Source organism: Schistocerca gregaria, chromosome 3, assembly GCF_023897955.1.
Source record: "Schistocerca gregaria isolate iqSchGreg1 chromosome 3, iqSchGreg1.2, whole genome shotgun sequence".
NCBI lineage: Eukaryota > Metazoa > Arthropoda > Insecta > Orthoptera > Acrididae > Schistocerca > Schistocerca gregaria.
Window position 1 is genome coordinate 573,167,872 of NC_064922.1, and position 16,590 is coordinate 573,184,461.

Consider the following 16,590-nt stretch of genomic DNA (forward strand, 5'->3'; position numbering starts at 1 on the left):
CAAAAATCGCTACGAATGACTGGCCCTGACTAACAATAACCTAAACGTTTCACAAATCACTTACCTCACCAAAAATCTTCGTTACTCAAGCTACTGCAATACAGCGAGCGCCACTACTGAGAGCTAAATAAAAGATTCAAACTACTGAAGGCACTAACTACTGATAGGCATAGTTAGCAAATGAAAGATTTTAATACAGAACAAACAATGTATTTACCTTTATAGTCAAAATATATATAGCAGTTCATGACATCCAGTCTTACAAATTCCAAAACTCCGCTATCTCTCTCCCCACGTCCACCACTGCTGGCGGCTCACCTCCAACTGCGCAACGCTACGCGCTGTTAGCATCCAGCTGCCGCTGCCCAACACTACAATGGCAGACAACAATGCAAACCAGCCACAGACTGCACACAGCACAGCCAGTGATTCTTCATACAGAGCGCTACGTGACGTTACCAATAAGAAAACCTAAACAGCCTACTTACACGTTTAACAACATTCAAACAAAAATAACCAATAAATTCGCAAGCTGTTCAAAGTTAGGGTGTTCACGTGCACTTGTGCTCTTACTCGCGAGCCACCACTGTCCCATTTCTGAGAGAAAGATAATCTTAGATATAGAGGTGCTTTATGAGTGTTTCAGCGAGAAAATGTTTCAACTGAAGCGGTAGCACAGTGCCTAGCGTCACCGCTTGACACTTTCGCACCCCGTTGTCGAAACCTGATTATAATTTTTAAATTTCCTATGTTTATTGAAATAACGTTGCCTTATTCATCTACTAATTTTCTGCCGGTTGAAAGACTTTAAAAAGACAACAAATGAGTCGTATTGTTATTTTCAATTGTTTTCTGTGAAATTCCAGCAATGTGCCCTGATGCATGACCCATTGCCAACTCCAGTTTTCGGAAAAGTGATACTTTTCTAAGTAAAGTTCCTTCGAAATCGATTTATGGCGCTTGCTTTGCTCTCGTCGATAGACTTGCAAACGTATAGCATCCTAGGGTTGAATGGAGGGCCAGTCGAGGTGGCCTAGCGGTTCTAGGCACCACAGTCTGGAACTGCGCTACCGCTACGTCGCAGGTTCGAATCCTGCCTCAGGCATCGATGTGTGTGATGTCCTTAGGTTAGTTAGGTTTAAGTAGTTCTAAGTTCTAGGGGACAGATGAACTTAGAAGTCCCATAGTGCTCAGAGCCATTTGAACGATTTTATTTTAATGGAGGGCTAATTGGTCCTTTACAACGATTTCATTACTTTCATAGATATGTGCTCTTCTGACTCGTCAGGCGAAACGAGTTTGATAGTCTGATGGTTTCTGACGTGTCCTTTGATTTGTCTGTTAACCGTCTGATACCGACGATGATATACGTAGATTTTTATTGCGCCTTGTACTTCGTGTGACTGATGTCTTTCTTACAGGACTGGATGTTACTGCCGTACTGCGACTGCCCTTGGAACAGCATATCACTGTGATTATGCTAGTGGGCTTCGTCTGATTACGCATGTCGACGTTGGCCCAGACATCTTGACCATTCAGTTCGATGATGACCTAGCTGTGGCCAGAGCACATATTTTTAAATTACTTTTGCTTCAGCATAGATAATTCACTCGGTAACATTGATTGCATGCTTCGTTATAATCGTAACAATTTAATTATTCATGAGCCACACGCATGTTAAGCTGCGGCGCTACTACTTCCACTCGTTGCATAGACACAAAATGCACGCGCAGTGTTTTCATATCACTGGCATTTCCGATCCTGCAGGAATTTATGATCATTTACGGTTTAGCCTGTTCAAAGATAAGAAAACGGCTCAAAGTTAACAAGCTCTATGTTGACGTGTTTGGCACACTCTATCGGACCATAGCTTTAGGAATTCCTCAGCAACAATATTCATAATGTTCTAGTATGAGATCATTCGTTTACTCAAATAAAATTAATTGTGATTTTAGCTCAGAAGGGAGTTCCGATACATGCATTTAAACAGCTTCACTTGCATTATCGATGTTGATATAAATCATAATCGCTTAGAAATGACTATTGTTCTCTCTGAATTAAAGTAAGTATATAGGCGCCATGATAGTAATCACATTTTTACCTGTAAACGAACATTGAGTTGGAGGACTGGTCCGTCAAAGTTCCCTTTATTGGTTAGGTATTAGCGCCAACTGGAAGCTCACTCATCCATCTAGACTGTTTTTTATTGTGAGACTTATAAACCAGTTTCATTCCATGGGATGCGTGGGAAATAAACGCCCATCCTTTCAGAACCAGTTTCACAATCTCAAGAACATCATGGCGACTCGGGATAAACGTCGAATAGAATACAGGTATATATTAAGCCCGACCGATATCGAGTTACATGCTCACCTCCAGTACCATACTGTAATTATCGTTATATCAGATGTATAACCTTTAATACATTACCACTGTCAATTGTATACACTCTTATGCGCTTCTTAAAAGATACTTCGCATCGATGAAAAACAAACAGTAATACACCACACGACTGGCAGTTGTTGAGTCAGTGATTGTTGTCCGACAGTGTAGGTCGACTATAGTTTAATTTCCTGGCAAAGACAAGTAGCTCTTACGCATTAAATTTGAAAAAAAAAACCGGTGGGAAAATGACATTTTGGTATGGTTTTTCCCACAATCATGTGGAAGTAGGGTTGTTGTCCTAAGTACAAACAGGAGAAAAATAGAGAAATCGAAGATGCTGTAATGTCATGCTGGCTGACCATGAATACTGCGATAGGCTCTATGGAGTCTGAATACAATATGGCTGGTGTGGAATACTGATACTGGCTGTATGACACCAGCATCCAACCCTCTGAATACTGGCTTTGGTTCTATGATATAATAATCCAAGTTCTCTAATGCTGGTACTATGATGTCAGATTACACTTCCCCTTGAGACAAAGGAAGTTGTTGCCCCCCCCCCCACCCCCCCCCCCCCCGGCAGGGGCAATTCTGTTTCTCTGACAAAGGATATATTCCTAACATGTTTTCCCCACAATACTATTCTTTCAGAGATGGGTGGTCACTGCATACTGCTTCTCCTAACCTTTAATATCTCGCCGGTTGTGTCTTTACTTAACGAAGCATGGGGGTAGGGGAAACTGCTTTCCATGCCACTCACCTGATGCTGTCAGTTTTCGCTCTACCATAAAGGCCTAGGCCATAAGCTCTGCAGCTGACGGCTGCACTAGCATATCGTTCTTTCACTGGTGGCAAAATTGTTCATGGCCTGACCCTCTCAAACATCCATGGGAGCGTGCTAAAATAACCTGTAACCTATATACACATTCAGTCTGAAAACTGAAACACCAAGAGATTCACATTCGTCCTGCTGTTAGTGGGCAACAGTGACTTGCCACAAAGGTTCAGATTCCACGCTTCTAAATTGGCAAAAAATTTTATGTGGAAAAGATTGTGCCTATTTTAGCAGCAGTAACATAGCTATCTTTTTTCCCGTTATTCAGTTCCCCATCCGGGGCGCACTGGCTGCAACAACAGCGATGCTCTTCAGCCTAGAGATGCTACAATTGTACAACAGGACACTGAAAAGAATAAAAATGAGAAATATGGTTGAACAGAGATACACGCAAGGGCAACATAATACAAGGAAGTATGAAGAAAAGTGGTGATTGTAAAATGGAAATAAGAAACAAAAAACATTTTACACAAAAAAGCTACACACTGTGAGAATTAAAAGACACACGCCCAAGTATGGCAAGAACATAAAAAGTCTCAGAATGATTAAAATAGCCACAAGATGGTCGGCGCAGCACGGAAAAACCACGGATGGTAACATTATATAAAAATCGCACACATAATTAAAAACCACATCACTTGCTGACAGCTGCGCGGGATTAGCCAAGCGGTCTAAGGCTCTGCAGTCATCGATTGTGCGCCTGATCCTGGCAGAGGTTCGAGTCCACCCTCGGTCATGGGTGTGTGTGTTTGTCCTTAGGGTAATTTAGGTTAAGTAGTGTGTAATCGTAGGGACTGATGACCTTAGCAGTTAAGTCCCATAAGATTTCACACACATTTTTAACTTGCTGACAGTGCAGAAGAGCAGAGAATAGAACACTGATGCAACACACTCGATGAAGAATAATAATCTGAGAGGATCTGCCAAGGGTGGGGATAAAAGAGATATGGGAATGGGTGAGTGGTAAGAGGTGGTGCGAGAAAGGGGGAGAGTAAGGGTAAGGGGATGGGGTGGGGGTAGCACTGAAGGGGTTGGGGAGAGAAAGGATGGGAGAGGGAAACATCTCACGATGGAGTGCTGAGACTAAGGAGAGTGAGAGGAAGAAGGAAAAACCGCTCAGGGGAAAGGAGGGGATGGGAAAGGGGGGACACTGGAGAGGTGGGGAAAACAAGGTGTGGCTACAGTTGGTAAGAAGCGCAGACTTCACAGCAAAGTTCATCATCAGGAAGGGGGAGGTGCTGAAAATATCCCTGATGTGGGATATGAAGTGTATGGAGATGGAGAGAGGGTGGGGTACAGTGATAGAGGTTCGGCAATGTGCAGGGGGTGGGGTGGAAGGGAGACACCAGGAGGCGGGGGATCAAGCCTGCAAACAGTGTAAAGGATGTGGTTATGTCGAAGGAAAAGAAGGAGGTGGGGGAAGGGCTCGTGCAGGGTCTATATGGGGGACGAAAGGCAGATACAGACGACAATGTGGAGCACATGGCATTCAAGGATTAGGATGGCCTTATAAAAGTGGGAGGTGGGGGTGGGGGTGGAGATCCAGGCAACGCTGGCACAACAAAGGATAGGATGGATTAGTGATTTGTAGATGTGGAGGATGGTGGAATGACCCAATCCCCATGTCCGACCAGGCAGGAGTTTGAAAAGGCAGAGATGGGTACGGGCTTTCTGATGGATGGTCAGGAGATGAGGGTTCCAGCTGAGGTGAAGGTCGAAGGTGAGGCCAAGGTATCACAGGGTAAACATAGCCATCATGAGTAAAAACTTGCATGTGTTAGGTATGTAGCTTAACATTTGCGAATGAAACTCATCTATACTTATTTGCAGGTCGATTCCAAGACATCAAAAGCAGAGCAAATATGAGTAGATACGGTGGGAAAGAAAGTTATGTTTACTAGAGTAGCGGTCTGTAACCTAACCTCCATCTGGTGGAAGGAATATGAACGCTGTACGTCGAGAGTGCAGCGAGAGACCTAACAACAAGACACATGGTGAGAAAGAGTCGCAAATTGCGTAACTACACTCCAGCTATATGATTCATGTGGCTCGAAGCAAACTGAAATTTCTGATAACTCATGTCCCTGCGATCCGCAGCCAGCAGAAATTACGATCCAGCTCGTAACGAATTGATATTGGTGGTTCTTCAATTAGCAATACAGGATATACACACAATACCAATCATACTACCGTCTTCTATGCTGTTCCCATTACACTAAAAAACAGCACCCTACTTCACATCAGTTGGGAAAACATGATGTAAACTTCCTCTGTCGAAGTTTCACATCAATTTTGCAATGAGCAGCGTGTATTGTAGCGAAGTCAATGAAATTGGTAGCTAAAGATCGGCGTAGTTCCTCTCCAGGTGTAGTGGTACGCACGCTACTAACGTATTGTTCCAAAAAAATTCAATCTTGCATTATAATCAGCGAGTATATCATGAAGTAATCGATTTTCGATATAAACAGGAGAACTGGCACATGAGATCTATCTGCCCTCTCCGGCTAGACGAAGAATCAAATGTAATTACCTACCTACGAAACGAGACTTGAACTCAAGAACATAACAGAACTTTACATGTCGGTGTGACACTACACAATATATTTCCAGTGCACTCTTTGAATCAGATACCTTGACAGGATTCCTAAAATGCGACAAGCGATATGCACACAGCATATCACTGAATTTTCACTTGAATTGTGTATTGAAAGCAACGAATAATTTGTCAAAAACAAGGTAATTTCCACCTCAAGAACTCTTAATTCTTTTTCCATGTCTAGCCTCTTATTTTTAAGCCGAATATTGTAGAGATTACACTGATTTTAGCGTTGAAAACAGCGAATATCCGTTGAATTATCCCATTAATACGTAACCAGATTTTCTCAGTTATTTAGGCAGAAGGCACAATAGATCCGAAAAGTTTGAGTCGAAGTTAGGGAAACGGTGAAGCATTCTGGGACTCGTGGACGATCAGAGCAGGCAACTATTATGGCATGCAGTTTAGTGATTCTGTCGCCATCTCTTTTTGCATCCAATACAAAGTTATTGTTCTTTTTATATACACTCCTGGATATGGAAAAAAGAACACATTGACACCGGTGTGTCAGACCCACCATACTTGCTCTGGACACTGCGAGAGGGCTGTACAAGCAATGATCACACGCACGGCACAGCGGACACACCAGGAACCACGGTGTTGGCCGTCGAATGGCGCTAGCTGCGCAGCATTTGTGCACCGCCGCCGTCAGTGTCAGCCAGTTTGCCGTGGCATACGGACCTCCATCGCAGTCTTTAACACTGGTAGCATGCCGCGACAGCGTGGACGTGAACCGTATGTGCAGTTGACGGACTTTGAGCGAGGGCGTATAGTGGGCATGCGGGAGGCCGGGTGGACGTACCGCCGAATTGCTCAACACGTGGGGCGTGAGGTCTCCACAGTACATCGATGTTGTGGCCAGTGGTCGGCGGAAGGTGCACGTGCCCGACGACCTGGGACCGGACGGCAACGACGCACGGATGCACGCAAAGACCGTAGGATCCTACGCAGTGCCGTAGGGGACCGCACCGCCACTTCCCAGCAAATTAGGGACACTGTTGCTCCTGGGGTATCGGCGAGGACCATTCGCAACCGTCTCCATGAAGCTGGGCTACGGTCCCGCACACCGTTAGGCCGTCTTCCGCTCACGCCCCAACATCGTGCAGCCCCCCTCCAGTGGTGTCGCGACAGGCGTGAATGGAGACGTGTCGTCTTCAGCGATGAGAGTCGCTTCTGAATTGGTGCCAATGATGGTCGTATGCGTGTTAGGCGCCGTGCAGGTGAGCGCCACAATCAGGACTGCATACGACCGAGGCACACAGGGCCAACACCCGGCATCATGGTGTGGGGAGCGATCTCCTACACTGGCCGTACACCTCTGGTGATCGTCGAGGGGACACTGAATAGTGCACGGTACATCCAAACCGTCATCGAACCCATCGTTCTACCATTCCTAGACCGGCAAGGGAACTTGCTGTTCCAACAGGACAATGCACGTCCGCATGTATCCTGTGCCACCCAACGTGCTCTAGAAGGTGTAAGTCAACTACCCTGGCCAGCAAGATCTCCGGATCTGTCCCCCATTGAGCATGTTTGGGACTGGATGAAGCGTCGTCTCACGCGGTCTGTACGTCCAGCACGAACGCTGGTCCTACTGAGGCACCAGGTGGAAATGGCATGGCAAGCCGTTCCACAGGACTACATCCAGCATCTCTACGATCGTCTCCATGGGAGAATAGCAGCCTGCATTGCTGCGAAAGGTGGATATACACTGTACTAGTGCCGACATTGTGCATGCTCTGTTGCCTGTGTCTATGTGCCTGTGGTTCTGTCAGTGTGATCATGTGATGTATCTGACCCCAGGAATGTGTCAATAGAGTTTCCCCTTCCTGGGACAATGAATTCACGGTGTTCTTATTCCAATTTCCAGGAGTGTATGTAGATTGGTCAAGCTCTTGATAGTCTCAGAGGGACTAAAATGTGCTGTCTTTCAACCTGTTGACCATTTATCCTATTTCTTGAGCGAAATATGTTGAAAGGATAACGCTTCCAATTGTCAGACGTATACGCACAATTCGAGTGTGCAATTCACACAATGCAAGCATGCTGATAATGCTCTAACACCATCCAGTAGTTCATGTAGGTCCATATTTTAAAGCAAAGTCAATAGAGCATTACGTCATTAGTGTATCTACTTTCCTACATAACTCAGATGATTTCTACATCAAATCAACCTACCCTGCAACTGGACATACACATCGAAGAATGAAATATAGTTACCCACACAGCAAACGGCTCATGATGGCAACCTTGTAATTGAATTACACATTTTACGGTTTCCACTTCATCAGCCAAGCTTTACGTATGAGAACAGACCTCTCCATAGAATTGTAAATATAGACAGGTGCCATGCATATCAAAAATCGTTGAATGTACATATAATAGCATGTGGCAGTACTATCCATCAAATTATCATATAAATGAGTTTTTGCCTCAGATCTAAAATCACGACAGCTATGAAAGTGAGAGTTACACACGAATTCATAATGAATACTGATGCTAGTGTGCCAACGGCTTGTTAATGTTTCTAAGAAATCTAATCTTTCCAGCTGCTTCTCCTGCTCTTTATGAAACCAAAGAACATCTCAACTTTAAGTTTGAAATCTTCTTGGATCCATCACGGACTTGGAAAAGTGGCTGATCGTATAGGATGTTGAACAAAACCCAAACAACAGCTATGTTTCAATCAGTTTTTATGTATTTTCCTTTAATATACCAGTTTTGGCACTTCATTGCTGCCATCCTCAGGCCTCTACGCACGTTGGGAACGGCTGTGCCACAAACTTTTGTAAAAGTTAACCTGTAATTCCCTTACTTGCGTTTATTTTTTTCGAAAATTTTTCGCGTCCTCTAATGACAATATATACAATTTGGTGGTGGTGGCTTTTTAAATGTAGAGTTGCACATAAACGCTGAAGGCATTGTGGATACATCGGAGAAAGAGGCAAATCATAGAGGTACGGAATCATATCGCAAAGACATGAAACCGCAAAGCAAAACCTGATAGAAGAAGAGATATGTTGATAGAACGCATCCCTATGTATCGTGAAACAGTATCATGCTGAACAGGTATTATTAGTACATTAAGCATGATAGATAATCTAGGTACACGTAGTTACGAGGTGAAGAAGAGACTTACATGGGACTGACTAGCGTGTAGAGTCTAGATACCTCTGAAAGTTGGCCTCTTCTGATGCAAGCTCTTCCTTTTCCGTATTTTGAGAGGTTATAGTATGGTGCTAAACAAGAAAGGGTGCAGTAAACAAAGGCGCTAATGTACCGGTACCTTAACAGTTATGACCATTAGTTCTTGACTGTCGTGAAACACATCCCTTCCACTGAACAAGTCGTCATAGCTGTTACGGTATACATTTTGGAGTCGGTGTTTACTATTCAATTTCTTCTTGTCCTCATCCCAAAATAAGGAAAGCAAAGAGCTTACAGTAGAAGACGTAAACCGTTATAGGTATAAGGACCTCCGGACACTTGGATGATGTCGTCCAGTGTACCGAGCACACGCCCGTTGGGCACACAATAGTCATACATCAACACGATATCGACCTTTTCCGCTATTGGTAAACGGCCCATTTTAACACGCGTAATGTGTCACAAAGAAAATACCGTCCGCACTGTCGGAATGTTACGCCATACCACGTACTTATACGTTTGTGACTATTACAGCGCTATCTATCATAAAGCGAAAAACGTGGTCCAACTAAAACATTCATATTTCTTTACGTACTACACGATTATGTAATAAAAAATTGGGGTTCCTAATAAAAAAAACCAAGCTGATATCCGTTTGACCTATGGCAGCACCATCTAGTGGGCCATCCATAGCGCCATCTGGTTTTCCTCTTCAAGCTAGACGAGTTTCGTTCTTTGTAGTATTTTAGTTTGATGCCTATTTCGTGAAATATTTGGCCCAGTCACTATTCATGGACCACCCTGTATATACTATGATGGTACCAGTGAACAAACAGGTCAAGTTTGACTGCTCAGGGCATCAGGTGCTGCTGGTAACTCTGCTCAATTCAATTAGGTTGTTCCAGTAATCTCTGAACAGACAGAGATAAGTGTAATAAAATTAGTATGGAGACAGTTGCTGTGTCGGGTACTGTAGATGTCAGCACCGACAAAAACAAGGTAGGAGAGAAGTTTCAATGGCTTTTGGCAGGAATTTGATGTGATCTGTACCGCAAACACTTTCATATTAATAAAACACTTTCTTTATAAAAAGAAGAGAAAAATAACTTTTTCATTATGAAGTGGCTTGAGGGTCTCCTGTTCCTCCTGCAAGTAGTTATGTTTATTCTCTATTACTACTTACTCATTGTTGGCTAATAATCGTCTTCTATTACTCAGTACTGATGCTCTCAAAGTCAGCGATCGAACTGAGTCCGACATGTGAGGGGCGGCTGATTAAGTCAGCATTGACAGGAGGCGCTGAACTGACTTCCCGGAGGTGTGGCACAGCCCACTCTTTCCATTGGCACTCTCGTCAGCGCCTTCTTGATGCCGTTTCGCTGAGATGCGCTAGTCGGTGTGCAGTCGATGCTTTAGTACTGCACATTCCCAAGTCCAAAGTGCTGCGTCGTTGTCGTGCAGTGTGTGTATGGTGGTTGGGGGGGGGGGGGAGGGGTGAAGGGTGGGGGGGGGCAGGGAGCAGGAGACTGTGTTGCGTGAGAAGCCGAAAGCCGCAAGTGGGACCGACGCTGAGTCCTCGGCTATGCCGTGACATCCGTTCTGCGCTCCGGAGAGTCTGCCCGTCGCAAAACCAACGAAAAGGTGCCAACAGTTTCCCTGAGCCGGTACGACGTGAATCGCAGACGGAGGCGAGGACGATAGCGGGGGTGACGACGATGACGACAACGTCGGCGCCAGATCCACGGCGGGTCTGTGACGAGCTGCTACAGCGGCGAAGGCAACGCGTCCAGCTCCATCGGTTCCACAGGAGGTGCTACAGAGGCACCAGCTAGGTCCCGTTATGATGCGAATCTGGGGACCAAAAATCTGTCGAAAAAGATGGCAACCAATGAGTAGGAAACTGATTCTGACGCCGGTGCAGCTGTCTAGCAGAAATTTCAGTTAAAATACATGCGCCCAAATTTAAAAGAATCGGTTCTCTCTCCCAGCGGCTGCTGCGACCAAAAGAATAGAATCATTAGGCGCAAAGCGATGCTTGCGGAGCTTGAGAGGCGCCATGCTCTGCGATGAGTGCAGCAATTGGAGCAGTGTACAGAGACGCCAGCCATGTAGGTTCTCCACCGTCGGGGAGCTGGGAGCAGCACGGTTTGAGGAAGAAAATCAGCACTTGCTGCGGCATGTGTTTGGCATGTAGATTGTTCCTCTGTTGCTTGAATGTATGTGCAAATCGTTCATCTTCTCCCTTTGACTGAAGATGAAACGGTGCACTGATAAGGTGAGTGATACCACTCGGAGTACAAAACTGTTCAAAGTCCTGAGACACAAACAGTGGTCCGTTGTCTGTAACCAACACTTCAGACAAACCCTCCAAACAAAACATAGAGAACAATGCGTAACTAGTACAACGCGACTAGTCAAGTTTATGGGCACTGTAAAAGGATCATTACTAAACGAGTCGATAACAATAAGCCAACGAATGTTACAAGAAAGACAGCGAAGTCAATGTTTACTGACTGCCACGGCTATTGAAAACATTTGCGTCTACCGATAAATTTTCAGCACAAGCCTGACACTGTGACGTCATCTGTTCAATGTGGGCATCCATGCCCAGCCAAGGGCAGTGCCAATAGACTAGCTGCTTTGTGCGCAAAATTCCCCAATGTCCTTGGCGGAGCAATAGCAACTAATCTTTTTGCAATACTTTAGGAATAAGCACAAGCGACTGTCCAGAGTCTTTTTGCAATAAAATCGCACCATGATGTACGGACAGTCTTTTTGCTATAAAATCGCACCATGGTGTAAGGAGAATCTATGACGACGAGAAAATATCGGCGCACGAAAATATTCTGAAAGTCTTTGAGAGACTCCAAGCAGTACAGCTGCAGCGCAACAACAGGTTCAAGATAGGGTCTTCTAAACAGTTTTTCTGCAGTGCAGCGGAGAAGTCTGTAAAAGTTCATTGCTTTGCTCATCGATCTGACAACATGACGTGGCAGTAGTATCGAAATCAGGATCAGTACCAAAAGGAAGCCGAGAAAGGGAATGAGGGTTTTGCATGTTTCGACGTTGGCCAGTACAGTATTTCATACTGACTCTGTGCCAATAACGAAGCCCAACCTCTCAGTTTGTGAGCCGTGCGCAGCGAATCAGGTTTGCACTGATGAAACAAAGATGAAGTGGCTTATGGTAAAACTTCCAACCAAACAGATGATGGCGAAACTTTGTCAGGCCATAGATAATAGCGGGCGTTTCCTTCACGCTTTGGTAATAGTTACATTGAGTCTTGGTATGCAGCTTATAAGTGAAAGCCATCGGCAACTCATGTGCACAGCTCCAATAATGCTCGAACATGCGACCACTCCCAAAACGAAAGTCCTAGCGAGATCGAAATGATCAAGATATCTGTCACTCAACAAGGGATTTTTACGTTTATTTAAAGACTCATGACTGTCTCTAATCGAAAAAATGGCACATTCTTCCGACGCAAAGAAGCCGCGACCTCGGCTGTGTTGGGTTTAAACCGGATATAATATGTCATATTACCAAGAACTTTGCAAAAACAGCCATAATGTCTGTTGGGAATCCGCAATCACTGGTTATAGAATGTTACTTACAATCCGTCTTGATTGCAAATTTTTTTATTCACATGACCGGTTTAGGTTCCTCTAGAACTAGCTGCAGCTCTGCCAATTCAGTTTCAGGAGTAACCCGTCCACACACACAGCTACCTTCATATGCTGCGTTGATGTGACGCAGCGTGTGATGGGTGCTGTGTGTGGACGGGTTTACTCCTGTAACCGAAACTTCAGTTCTGAAGATGGTTCTAGAAGAACCGAAAACGGTCATATGAATACAAATTTTTGCAATCAAGACAGATTATAAGTAACATTGTATTCCCGAGAACTGACTGGATTTCAGGCACGTTTCACGGGACAGGGAGGTCCCGGATGGCCAGCAATTGCAATTTAAGATTATTAACAGCTTGGCTATTAAGAACATATCGTAAGTACTGATTTTCAGATTGAAAAAGGGCACATATACCCAGGCAAAGTTTCCAGCCTGCACATGAAAGTAAGTGAAAAATCGTACGAAGGCTGCTTAAATGTTCCTCCGGTGTACCTCCTCGCGCCACACACTACATACAACAATAAGCTGTTGTAAGGAGCGATGGAATATGGCAGACGCGGAAGCACTACCAAAAGGTAAGTGCAAAAATTGGAACAGCCCTAAATGTGTGTTGGCCACAAACACTGTCTGAGACTCTTCATCCAGCGGTATTTACAAACATCATTGCTTAAGACAATTTCTGAAAAAAGCGCCGTGCTCGAAGCCTGTCAAATATTTCCTCAGGTAGAGGCAATAAATAAGTAACAATTATAATTTGTGGATACGCAGTGGAATTTAAGTCAACACAAAGATGATGTCTTCCAGAAGACTGAGCGAGGTGTCGCCGTGGTTAGACACTGGACACGCATTCGGGAGGACGACGGTTCAATCCTGCGTCCGGCCATCCTGATTTAGGTTTTCCGTGATTTCCCTAAATAACTCCAGGCAAATGCCGGGATGGTTCCTGTGAAAGGGCACGGCCGACTTCCTTCCCTAATCCGATGAGACCGATGACCGCGCTGTCTGGTCCCCTTCCCCAAACAACCAACCAACCATCTTCCAGAAGACTTTGGTAAGATTACTAAGGAATTACCTGAAAAGGAGCAATAATCCCAATGTCTTGCCATTCATTAAGTTCACTAGCACCTTTGTCTCTAAGTGCATGAGAAACAGGACACACACGAAAAACTTAGATAACACAATATCCGTTGCATCGGCGCCACGTCCTTAAGAAATTAAATCAGGAAACTCCGCAGTCAATTGAGTAATGCTCCTATTTGGGTTGAAAACAGGAAGTACATTGTCCTGCATATGAAAACCATACACATCAAATAAATCTAACCCAAAAGTATTTCCATAGCGTCGCCAACTCATACTTGTAAATGTCATTCTTCTGCTGTGAGACTGGAATGTGACAGGTAAACTGCATGTACCAAGTACTGGAATTCCTGAGCGTTATACACAGTAAGTTGTTAGCAAGATTTTGTCAACTGTGGTGAGCCCAACTGTTCATACGTGGTACGATTAAGCAATGTAACGAAAGCGTCAGTATCTAATTGCAGTTGCACACAGCGTTTCGCAATGACTAAGTGCTCACACAGTTTGTTTGGCAATCATTTCAGCACACTTGGTCAGGACAAAGGAACATCCTGAAGTTGGTCGTCACTAGTACTGGTAGCTAGCTTTGAAGAAAATACGTTCCCTGAGTAGGAAGCTGCTCTGTGCATACAAGAACTAACCGTGGAATTGATTTTCTATTACAAGCACACGTAGTAACCAAATGTAGTTCCGTGAAGGGGGTTGTTGTCCTTTAAGCGTGGTAAAGCAATGAGGACACGATTTCACTGCAGACACACACGTTGACTCTTGTTTACTCTGTCCGTAGCGCAGTGGCCTGTTTGCGAGCGGTGGTCGGTTGCAAGCTGTGCATGTTTGTCACATTACATTACACTGCAAATTGGATCTACTTCAAAGTTTTCCACAGGACTAGCACATGAGTCCTGATGTTCAACGATCTCTGACACTTGTTTGAATGTTGTTGTTGTTGTCTTCAGTCCTGAGACTGGTTTGATGCAGCTCTCCATGCTACTCTATCCTGCGCAAGCTGCTTCATCTCCCAGTACCTACTGCAACCTACATCCTTCTGAATCTGCTTAGTGTACTCATCTCTCGGTCTTCCTCTACGATTTTTACCCTCCACGCTGCCCTCCAATGCTAAATTTGTGATCCCTTGATGCCTCAAAACATGTCCTACCAACCGATCCCTTCTTCTAGTCAAGTTGTGCCACAAACTTCTCTTCTCAATCCGATTCAGTACTTCCTCATTAGTTATGTGATCTACCCATCTAATCTTCAGCATTCTTCTGTAGCACCACATTTCGAAAGCTTCTATTCTCTTCTTGTCCAAACTAGTTATCGTCCATGTTTCACTTCCATACATGGCTACACTCCAAACAAATACATTCAGAAACGACTTCCTGATACATAAATCTATATTCGATGTTAACAAATTTCTCTTCTTCAGAAACGCTTTCCTTGCCATTGCCAGTCTACATTTTATATCCTCTCTACTTCGACCATCATCAGTTATTTTACTTCCTAAATAGCAAAACTCCTTTACTACTTTAAGTGTCTCATTTCCTAATCTAATTCCCTCAGCATCACCCGATTTAATTTGACTACATTCCATTATCCTCGTTTTGCTTTTGTTGATGTTCATCTTATATCCTCCTTTCAAGACACTGTCCATTCCGTTCAACTGCTCTTCCAAGTCCTTTGCCGTCTCTGACAGAATTACAATGTCATCGGCGAACCTCAAAGTTTTTACTTCGTCTCCATGAATTTTAATACCTACTCCAAATTTTTCTTTTGTTTCCTTTACTGCTTGCTCAATATACAGATTGAATAACATCGGGGAGAGGCTACAACCCTGTCTCACTCCTTTCCCAACCACTGCTTCCCTTTCATGCCCCTCGACTCTTATTACTGCCATCTGGTTTCTGTACAAATTATAAATAGCCTTTCGCTCCCTGTATTTTACCCCTGCCACCTTTAGAATTTGAAAAAGAGTATTCCAGTCAACATTGTCAAAAGCTTTCTCTAAGTCTACAAATGCTAGAAACGTAGGTTTGCTTTTTCTTAATCTTTCTTCTAAGATAAGTCGTAAGGTCAGTATTGCCTCACGTGTTCCAACATTTCGACGGAATCCAAACTGATCCTCCCCGAGGTCTGCATCTACCAGTTTTTCCATTCGTCTGTAAAGAATTCGCGTTAGTATTTTGCAGCCGTGGCTTATTAAACTGATAGTTCGGTAATTTTCACATCTGTCAGCACCTGCTTTCTTTGGGATTGGAATTATTATATTCTTCTTGAAGTCTGAGGGTATTTCGCCTGTCTCATACATCTTGCTCACCAGCTGGTAGAGTTTTGTCATGACTGGCTCTCCCAAGGCCGTCAGTAGTTCTAATGGAATGTGGTCTACTCCGGGGGCCTTGTTTCGACTCAGGTCTTTCAGTGCTCTGTCAAACTCTTCACGCAGTATCGTATCTCCCATTTCGTCTTCATCTACATCCTCTTCTATTTCCATAATATTGTCCTCAAGTACATCGCCCTTGTATAAGCCTTCTATATACTCCTTCCACCTTTCTGCCTTCCCTTCTTTGCTTAGAACTGGGCTGCCATCTGAGCTCTTGATATTCATACACGTGGTTCTCTTCTCTCCAAAGGTCTCTTTAATTTTCCTGTAGGCAGTATCTATCTTACCCCTAGTGAGATAAGCTTCTACATCCTTACATTTGTCCTCTAGCCATCCCTGTTTAGCCATTTTGCACTTCCTGTCGATCTCATTTTGAGACAATTGTATTCCTTTTTGCCTGCTTCATTTACTGCATTTTTATATTTTCTCCTTTCATCAATTAAATTCAATATTTCTTCTGTTACCCAAGGATTTCTAGCAGCCCTCGTCTTTGTACCTACTTTATCCTCTGCTGCCTTCACTACTACATCCCTCAGAGCTACCCAT